Source organism: Octopus bimaculoides, chromosome 14 (genome assembly GCF_001194135.2).
Source record: "Octopus bimaculoides isolate UCB-OBI-ISO-001 chromosome 14, ASM119413v2, whole genome shotgun sequence".
Taxonomy (NCBI): Eukaryota; Metazoa; Mollusca; class Cephalopoda; order Octopoda; family Octopodidae; genus Octopus; species Octopus bimaculoides.
The window spans coordinates 43017832-43026055 of record NC_068994.1 but is presented as its reverse complement, the minus strand read 5'-3'; the positions used below and the strand labels follow the sequence as shown (position 1 = coordinate 43026055).

General features: G+C 34.8%; 1 protein-coding gene across 11 annotated transcripts in view; it reads left to right on the top strand.

Moving 5' to 3' along the window:
- The window catches only part of LOC106879395 (protocadherin-18), a 110617-nt gene that overhangs the window by 52260 nt on the left and 50133 nt on the right, over positions 1-8224 (top strand). For 3 of the 11 annotated variants that reach the window (XR_001410625.2, XR_008265550.1, XR_001410626.2), the window contains one exon: positions 3317-3515. The exons of the other annotated variants lie outside the window; for them this stretch is intronic. The gene's annotated coding sequence lies outside the window, so the exon portion shown is untranslated. The remainder of the gene's footprint in view (positions 1-3316; positions 3516-8224) is intronic. 11 annotated transcript variants of the gene reach the window in all.

Genomic DNA, 8224 nt, shown 5'->3' with positions numbered 1-8224 from the left:
TATATATATATATATATATATATATATATATATTTATAAAAAAGAAGTTTGAAAACGCCAATATATAAAAAATGAATTTTAATTTAAAATTTTGTCATAGATATTTTTAACATGTTTCGGTTCTTGAAAAAACGAACCTTATCAAAAATACATATTTTAAAAAATGAAATTAAATGAAAAGTTCATAATTGTTCTTTACTGGTGTCAATAGTCCACGTTGGGGCATTCTTTGTTGGTTGTAGTAGTAGTAGTGACCCTGTTGGTAATGGTAAATGGCAGTGACCTCTGTCTGTGTCAGTAGCAGTAGTTAATTAACTACTGTCTGTTCATATCATATGGTACATGCCTGATATATACATAAATATTGGCATACACACATACAAACATACATACAGGCACACACAATTCATATATACATATACATTTAGGCACACATGTATACATATATACATATGTACATTCATGTATACATACAGACATGCATACACACACATACATGCGTACATACACACATACATACATACACACGCATACATGCATACATACATACATGACTGAGTGTTTGGAGTTTGTGTTCAATGCTTCCTAACAAAACTGTAATTTAAGATACACTTGCTTTGATGCCCTAATCATTTCAACTGCTCATGTCTGGTTCTAAATATTGGCTGTGTAGACCCTAGTTAGTCTCGACTCAGTGAGCCTATGACCAAATGCAAGCCTTCATCACCATCGCATTTTGTTGTATATCTGACATTTCCTATGCCAATTAATATTCTCCAATGTCTTCTTCACATTCTATAATAGAAGAATGTAGATTTGAGTTTATTTGCTGTTATTTCTAGCTCATTGAATGACCATATAGAAGCACCCTTCATTGATTAATACTATCGTTTTCAATGTTCCATGCACAAAAATTCTATTACATTGATGAGATACTGGTATGATATTAAGATGGTGATATAAATTAAAAAAATTTTAACAACTGGAGACACTTGTCAAAAGACTTGAATCTTAATGAAAAATCAAAATCAACTGCTGTTCATTTAATTTGGTCTTTTGTTTTTAATCATACATACATACAAGTGATTCCATTTCATTATCTATAATTACTCTTCCTTTTTAATGAATCTTCTGACAGCAATATATATATATATATATGTGAAGAAAAAAAAAACCCACAAATATTTTAATTAAGAATAACTGGAGGGATATTCAACCTTTGAATGAAACCAATTAGATTTATTTCTATCTACAGCATTTTTTTTGTATCATTCTTTTACTCTCTATTTAAGATGACAACAGCTTCCAGGAGTATTTATAGCTTTCCCCATATTCACACTGCAATTTTGCTTACAGTGTAAAAATGTTTTTAAGGTTCATATGTATGCATGTGTATGTATGAAAATATATATGTATATACATGCATATATATCTATGTGTGTATAGATGCACATATATATATACAAACATATATTTATATACACACACATAGATAAATAGATAGATAGATAGATAGATAGATAGATAGATAGATAGATAGATAGATAGATAGATAGATTGATAGATAGATAGATAGATAGATAGATAGATAGATAGATAGATAGATAGATAGATAGATAGATATACACACACACACAGACGTGCGCACACATTTATGTGTGTATTATGTATATTTCTTTGAAATAATTGGCAACTTCATCTTTATAACATAAATATATTTAGGGAAGAATCTGTTCAGTTCTTGTATTGTTCAAGTTGCCATAATCACAGTAATGACAACGGTAAAGCTTGATAAAGGAGAGAGGTAAATGTGAGCTATGAATAAACATGTATATATAACGATATCCATGTGGTAGTTCTGTAATGTTCTACCCTAAGTCAACCCTTTTATAGAGGTATATGTAGGACTGCATTATATAAGAACTAACTCATATGCAGTTAAAAAGAGTTGGATGTGGTTCAAGGGAAATTGACTACTATTTCTAGCACATTGAGCAACCACATAAAGATTCCTTTGTTGTTCATTTAGGTGTTTAGTCGTGATGTATGAATCTGGGCCCAAAACATGCAATGACGATTAAATTGAATGGTATTCGTTAACAATTTAAGGTAGTGAGCTGACAGAACCATTAGCACTCTGGAAAAAAATGTAATTTCTTTTGTCTTTACATTTTGAGTTCAAATTTAGCCAAGATTGACTATACCTTTCATCTTTTTGGTATTGATGAAAAATACCAGTTGAGCAATGGGGTTGATGTAATTGATTAGCCCCCTCCCTCAATATTTCTGACCCTGTGCTTATAATAGAAAGGAATATTTATTTCTTTATTGCCCACAGGGGGCTAAACATAGAGGGGACAAACAAGGACAGACAAAGGGATTAAGTTGATTACTTATTTAATCGACCCCAAAAGGATAAAAGGTAAAGTCAACCTTGGCGGAATTTGAACTCAGAATGTAATGGCAGACAAAATACCACTAAGCATTTCACCTGACATGCTAACAATTTCTTTTTGGACAATATGCTAATTTCTTGTACTTGCTCATGTCTGATATTCTACGTGTATGTAGTAATTCTTGTATTGCAACTTTTGGCAAATATGGTGACATTTATGTTTTGCTGAAAAAAACCTGATGATGAAAACACTCCAAAGTGTTTCCCCCTTCTGGAATCATCATCATCATCATCATCATCATCATCATCATTGCCATCATCATTTAGCATCCGCTTTCCATGCTGGCATGGAAAAGGTGGTTTGACTAGGGCTGGTAAGCTGGAGAACTGCCCCAGGCTCCAGTCTGTTTTTGCTTGGTTTCTATGGTTGGATTCTCTTCCTAATGCCATCTACATTTGCGATTCCCTTCCTAATGCCAATTCCACAGAATGCACTGGGTGTCTTTTACATGACATCTGCATGTTTGCCTTTTATGTGTTACCAGCATGGGTGCTTTTTATGTTCCACTGGCACAGGTGCCTTTCATGTGTCACTGGCCACGGCTATGATCTCACTTAGCTTAACTTGTCTTCTCAAGCATAGCAAATAACCAAAACCCTTGGTCACTTGTCATCCACTCTGTGATACTCAACATCTGAAGATCATATTTCACCACCTCATCCCACATCTTCCTGAGACTACCTCCTCCGCTATAAAAATAGTATTAGTCAGTCATATAATGTCTTTCTTTATCACATTTATTTCTAATACTAACTACATTAAAAATGTTAACTCTTATATATCTCTTCTATTCTTAACTTATTAACTTGTTCTTCAGTTCTTCTTAAAACATTCTCTTTCACTTTACTCTCTTATTGCAGTCCATATACTCATTCACTCCAGAATAAAATCTACTTCAAAGCCTCCATTTCTTCCTTCTGAGAATCACTGTCCTATGAAACAGTCACTTCATTCCTATGTGTTGTTCCTACATTATGCTAGCCTGAAAGTTTTATTAAACTCCACATTAACAACTGCAATCTCATCCATGAAAATCTTAACACACACAAACAAAACAAGGTATGTCAGATTCTGTATTAAAGAGACACAGTTGATGTATATGTTCAATAGAGAAAACATATGATAATGAAAATGTGTGTGTATGCATGTGTATGTGTGTGTGTGTGATTCATTGTAAGCTTGTGTTTGTGGACAGTGATAGAGTGAACGTGTGTTTGTGTGTATGTGTATATGTGTGTGTGTTGTGTGAATGTGGTTGAATATAAGTTTCTGTGTGTACACAAACTCATAGAAAAAGATGTGTGTGTGAGTGTCTGTATGTGGTTGAGCATAAATATGTGTGTGTATGCACAGACCGATAGAGAGAAAGTGTGCAAATATGTATGTGGGTGTGTATGTGTGTGTGTATTTGTGGTTGAGTATAAATTTGTGAGCGTATGCATAAGAACATGAAGTAGCATAAATACAATAAAATTACATTATCCTCTTGATTTATTGGACTACAAATGACTCATAATATATCTATATGTATATTTGTCTCAATAATAACATAAGAAAAAGATTTAAGGATCATAATATGCATGTGTTTAATATGTTTGTATTATTTGCGCAGATGTATAAGATCATTTGTATGTCTATTTCTTTGTGCTTCTTAATGAATATATGAATTACCATATGTGTCTTTGTGTTTGTATGTACATTTATATACACACACGCACGTGCATGTGTGTGTGTGTATGTGTGTGTGTATGTGTGTATTTGTTTGTATGAAATGAATATTAACAATGTATGATACATGCCTGAATGATAACAAGAGAAAACACTTAAGGAAACAAATCGGTTTACGTTTTACATTATTCAAATCCTTGTCACCAGTCTAAAAGTAGATATAGATTAGTGCAGAAGAACAAAACATTCTTGTAAATATATAATTAGCCTCAAATGTAGGTTTCTGATTTCGATTGTTATAAACTAAACATCTCACCAAAGTTGTACTTTTCCAACCTTAATTTTATGCATCTTTGCTCAATGCGTCACCCATTCACATCATGTGATATGAATGTAATGAGTTATTGTCAAAGATTAACAATAAAAACTCAGTTTCTTAATATATACTTGCTTGCTGCTTCATGCTCTTGCTTGATGGAACTGGGGGTCATCCAAGGTTTGTGGTACCAGAAATGTCATAACAAGTAGGGCCAACCAAGTCCACTAGTGCTCTCCATTGCTGGTAGACCCGCAACATCTTTTCTTCATCAGGAATTATCTCAGAGCCATCTGAGAGAATTCTATTTTCATGAGCCTCCACTCAGTGATGGCTTAGTTCTTCCTCTATTGAGGGAATGAGCTTTTGAGAGGAACCTCTGCTGCTTGGTTAGAAATATAAACCAAATCTTTCTTAAATTACACCTTGCCATCTTACAGAGAAGGCACAGTACATACAGTAATGTAATCTTAAATGCATTATGCCTGAAAGCAAGAAATAAAACTGGATTGTCATGGCTGAAATCCTTTTTGGCTATAAGTTTATATGATCAGTGCCAATCTTAACAACAACGATTTCTTCCAAGTCTTATATTTGTTAACTTCATAAATCAAAGCTGGTATATTTTCACTCTCATCGGTTTTGTCTTTGTCTTGTCTTGTCATAGTCCTTTACAAATACTTCAGGTTTTAAACAAGCATACACACATGCATAATCAGGGAGAGTCTATATGATTGATAGGCAACCAAATTTCATCAAAATCTCATACTATCTTTCAGCTATGTTGCATTTCAGCAAACACAGTTGTTATCATTCTTTAGCATCCACCTTACCATGTTTGCATGGGTCATTCTCACATACATACATATTCTTTATTGCCCACAAGGGGCTAAACATAGAGGGGACAAACAAGAACAGACAAATGGATTAAGTCGATTACATCGACCCCAGTGCGTAACTGGTGCTTTATTTATCGACCCCGAAAGGATGAAAGGCTAAGTCGACCTCGGCGGAATTTGAACTCAGAACTTAGCAGCAGACAAAATACCGCTAAGCATTTCCCCCAGCGTGCTAACATACATACATAACTATATATGTAAATACATAACTACATATGTACATACATATACAAGCATACATAAATACATACATACATACATGCATGTATGAAAGGATCAAAAGTCCACCCCAAGCCATAGGCTAATAAAACCAGTTTTCCCAGATTCTGTGGTGTACATATTTCCCCATGGATGGGATGCTGGTCCATTACAAGATTACTCTTTTTGCCTACTGACTGAACAGGAACAATTTGAAATGAAGTGTTCTGCTCAAGAACAAAACACATTGCCCGGTTCCAGGAATTGAAACCACAATCTTATGATCATGAGTGCTACATGCTAACCATTAGGCAATGTGCATCCCCCCCCACAACACACACATGCATGCAAGATTACAATTACAAGACTGTTAATGGAATTGTAAAAATAAGTAAAGAATATTCCAGGAGTTTTGCCTGCAGTGTGTATAGATGTGTATATAACCAAAAACTGGTGTATATGCACACATACACACATACTTAAGTTAAAACAGACCAATTTGCATACAATGTAACATTCCTGCATGCGAAGATGTATGTGGGTACATATATGGGATAATTCAGTGGTATAGACATACTTATATAAGTATATACAAACATATGTACATACACACACATACAAATACATATGTATATACACAGAGACATAGAGACATACATATTTACATGCATACATATGTACATACATACATGCACACATATGTACATACATACATGCATACACACATGCTTACTTACATAAATACATTCATACATATAGTCATACATACATACAAACATACATATACGCATCCATACATACATGCATATACATACAAACACATATAAATACATGTATACATATATACATTCATACATACATGCATACATAGTTACATACATACATACATACATACATGCATATACAAACATACACACATACATACATACATACATGCATACATACATACATACATAATTGCTTTGGTGATGTCATCTGAATTCCATAGAAAGAGCCTTGTTTCTGAATTGAAGAACAGCTCATTCATTATTGGCTGGAACTTTGAAACATATTAATAGAACAACAACACACACACACACACACACACACACACACACACACACACACACACACACACACACACACACACACACACACACACACACACACACACAACATACACATACACAGATGGTGCTAATGAACCTGGCCACATAAACTAATCTATTTCCGTTCATCGCTACTATAACTAAATTAAAGATTCTATTTAAACAGGAATGAATAGAACAATAAACTTGAGCTGCTTGCAATAATTATTTTATTTATATACATTGGAGGGTTTAATGATCAATCTTCAAAATAATTAACAGTTGCAATTAATAGTAAATAGCATTCTGATTTGATCTATTCAACGAAGGGTTTGAAACTACAAATTGATGCCTTGCTGGCTTTCTGTTTAAATGAATGATTAGAATGTTTTTTTTTCTTCAAGCTTGTGTTCGGTTTGCTTGTCTGGTTATTTGCCTATGTTTAACTGAAGGATTCGCCTCTGTGACTCAGTGTGTATGTGTGTAAGCACGAGTAAGTGTTTGTTTGTTGTAGGAATGTGAGTATGGGTGTGCATGTGTGCATTAGTGTATGTGTGTGTATGTGTGTGAATGAGTGTGTGTGTGTGTGTGTGCATGTGTGAAAGAGAGTACGTGAATATATACTCTTGCAAATGAACAGAAACGCACATGCACACACACACACATGTGTGCACACATACACATGCATGCACACACACATGTGAATTTCCACACATACACACATATAGGTTTTCATTTACTGATCAATCTCAAATATTATCATACAAATGGAGCACTATTTCTGTCTGTCTGTCTCTCTCTCTCTTTCTCTCTGTCCCTCTCTATCTATCTATCTATCTATCTATCTATCTATCTATCTATCTATCTCTTTATCCATCTATTTATCTATCCATCCATCTATCTAATATACAGTGGAGCTTCAGTTTATGAATTTAATTTCTTCCTGAAGGCTGTTCATCACCTGAAATATTCATAAACTGAAACTATTTTTCCCATAGGAAATTCTAAAGAAGGCCCAACAAATTTAAGCAGGGATTTGCACTGAGTAAAAGCTAGACAGCAACTGATGTTCTCCTGCTAGTACTGATGCTTTCCTGCTTGTTGCCAACTATTGTTGCCAGCTTGTATGTTCATTACTCCAGACACTGTTTATCACCTGAGACGTTTTCCATTTGAAAAACAGTTTGTGAACCAATTTGTTTTTGTTCACGAAGTGAAGCATTCGTAAGCTGAGGTCTACTCTCTTTATCTTTGTCATACACATTTGTGTGTGTGTGTGTGTTTATGTGTTTGTATGTGTGCGTATACACACACACAAGTGGAGGCGCAATGGCCAAGTGGTTAGGGCAGCAGACTCGCGGTCATAGGATCGCAGTTTCGATTCCCAGACCGGGCATTGTGAGTGTTTATTGAGCGAAAACACCTAAAAGCTCCACGAGGCTCCGGCAGGGGATGGTGGCGAACCCTGCTGTACTCTTCCACCACAACTTTCTCTCACTCTTACTTCCTGTTTCTGTTGTGCCTGTAATTCAAAGGGTCCAGCCTTGTCACACTGTCACGCTGAATATCCCCGAGAACTACGTTAAGGGTACACATGTCTGTGGTGTGCTCAGCCACTTG